Source organism: Coregonus lavaretus (genome assembly GCF_964263955.1).
Source record: "Coregonus lavaretus genome assembly, contig: HAP1_SCAFFOLD_848, whole genome shotgun sequence".
In the NCBI taxonomy this organism is placed as follows: domain Eukaryota; kingdom Metazoa; phylum Chordata; class Actinopteri; order Salmoniformes; family Salmonidae; genus Coregonus; species Coregonus lavaretus.
Genome location: NW_028163880.1, coordinates 11,793 through 14,740, shown reverse-complemented (window position 1 = coordinate 14,740; position 2,948 = coordinate 11,793).

Below are 2,948 nucleotides of genomic sequence, written 5' to 3'. Positions count from 1 at the left end.
TTCGCGCACCTTCTGTGACTTCTAGGAAGATTTTAACCCACTTAACCCAACATTTGTTCAAGTTTTCACCATCAATGTAAAGCCCTAGTTATTTTTTGTTGCTTTGACAAAGTCATTTCTGAAGATTATTATTTATTTCATGTGATTAGTCATTCATTAGAACAAAAAAATAACCTGCCTCTCATTTTAAGGTTAACCCTGTTACGTCAACTGATGTCTCGTTTTAACGTGGTTAAACAATTCCTGTTTTACAATTATTTTTTAAAGGAACATAAAAAATCTAATACTCAAATCATAGTGTAAAAGCAGGTGAACTGGTTCTACTCTTTTTGGAAATATTCTGGTGTTTTGTGGTGGAAAACTGAATGGGTTGAGCCCCACCTGTTTTGAGCCCCACATTTTAAGCTAAAAACAGGGTTGCCTGTTTTGCATGTTATTTTGGCATTAATATGTGTCACATATCAGTTTGCAAGCAATGTAAAAAAAAAAAAAAAAAAACATTGAGTTAATAAAGCCGCATACAAACACAGTCTCTTTTTTGCTTTCTTGAGTAAGGCAGCTCCAAAATGCAGGTGTTTCAGCCTAGCTCAGTGCTTTCTGAGGTGGTGGGGCAGCCAGCAGAAAATACGGAGCGTAGGGGTTGGTTATGTTCTCTAGTTGCGCTGTGATTGGCTCAGTGTTCTGTCACTCATGTGGACACTACGTCACTACCAGATCTAAGGGTAGAGCTCGAAAATTCAAGCCCCTTGGCTGCTGCCATAGAGTTACATTAGAAGTGCTAATCCAAGAAGGCTCAAGGTCATTGGCCACAGATAAAATTACGTCAAATCACGTTATATCTACAGTAGCTTTGATTGGACTGATCATGTCAACATCATACTTTCAAAATCTTAGCTAGCAGTCATCATCATGAATCAAGTCGACAATCTACTGGCAAATCCTTTTTAATCCTTGTCATATGAAGATAAATAATGAAGAGAAATTATAGATAAAATGTATCGGTGCTCATCGGCCATTGGACATAAACATTACACAACACGTTGGCAATCGCAAATTAAACAATGAGTGGTTTGGAAGGAATCAGTGGCTAGCTGCAAGCATTGCAAAGCATTCACTAGCCTGCTTTTCAGTGGAGTGTGTGTGTGGTCCCAATTCTGGGTTTAAGGGTCTCTTTTCCAAGCTAAAAATGAAAAACATTCAACATTGGCCATGCTGTCAATGAATTTCTGCCGCGCTCAAAACAACTGTTAACTCAGACCTGGGAAATCTGACTTCAGTGAGTTCAAGACAACTGGGAACTCTGGAAAAAACGAGCTCCGACTGGGAAAATACGTTTTGAACCGTCATCCAACTCGGAATTGTAAGTTGGGAACTCGGGCCTCTTAATTTTTTATTTTTTATTTTATTCAATTTTGATCTCAGGCCTCTTTCTAGAGCTACGACCTGAAGATCACTGAAGTCTTCATGATTCGACCTTGTTTTTTTTCCAGAGTTCCCAGTTGTCTTGAAAGCACCATAAATCCAGAGAATGCCAGACTTGGATGACAAAGTTTGCTGACAAAATTTGCCCCTGATGGACCGCAGCGCCACCTTCCTGTTCAAGTCAGCACAACAAGGTGAGTCCAAAAAATGTATTGTATGTTGCTGCATAAATTATGTAATATGCCAGGGAGATATATATATACTGTAGCTGAGAAAGTAATACTAAGTTTAAGCTGTTAGTAGCCCATGTGCCTCACCCTAATAATTTGGTCTATTTTCCCCTCTTAATTTCAACTACTGTTCTGACTTGGTGGTGCACATGTAGCCTATAACCTGTTTTAGAGAATATTTAAATGTTGTAAGAGCTTTCATTGTCTGCTTATATGCCCCCTTTATTTATCCTACGGTTCTGACTTGGTGTACAGGGAGAACACTGTAAGAATGGTCCATGTTCTGAATTCTGTCGCTGCACATTTTCAAAAGTGCTGAACAAATAGTTATATTGACTATGTCCATCCTAGCTCGCTCATTAAAGTCTTAATCAAAATTACGGATTGCCTCTTATCCACTTGTCGTCTCCTTATGCCATAGTCTGTACATCTCAATTGTCAGTAGAAACCACATTTGTTTAAGCAAGTCAGCCTATCAGCTATGTTTTTTTTAAAGGCAGTAAATGAGGCTGAATGAACTGTTTCGCTGCCAGACAAGGCTCTGCTGATAGCCAGGTGTAGTAGTGGTAAGGTGTTGGGACTGCTGTTGGGACTCTGCTGTTGGGACAGCTTTATGTAGGCCCTAACAGTTTGTGGGCACCATTTGTCACCGTTATAGTGCAATTAATGTATTGTTTAGTGTTGTGTTGTGTAGTGTCTTTGCTGGCATGAATACCCAATTTTTAATTTTATGTTTGCCCCACCAAGATTTACATGCTAAAATCGCCACTGACCTTAACCAATCGGAATGAGTGCCTAAACTTAACCCGTAACTTCAAAATGTGGAGACATGGAATGAAACAGAGCAGCGGCAGCAAAAACACTTCGACATTTGGAGAACATGGATGAATGTCTGAAGTGAGACTGTGAGAGCTTGTTGGAAATCAAAAGGTTTTTTTCCACCACGTTACACATCTCAAAAGGCACCGAAGTGGTTGAACGACCCACATGCTGTGTCTGCACTCAAAGACCAAGAGGATGGGAGAGAGAGACACCAGGACAAACACACAAACACGCACACAACCCTGGCTTCCGTGCTGTAGATTTAATTCCCCTGGTGTGTGTGTGTATGTGCGTGTGTGCGTGTGTATGTATGTGTGTGTGATCAGACGCATGGTGAGGCTATTTCATCTCTCTGTGATCCTCTCTAGGGATGCAGTAATAAATAGTACATTTGTTATCCAATAAACACCCTATGCATCCACAACAGGAGACTAATGGAGCTAACTAGTAGTATGTGTGTGTGTGCGTGCGTGC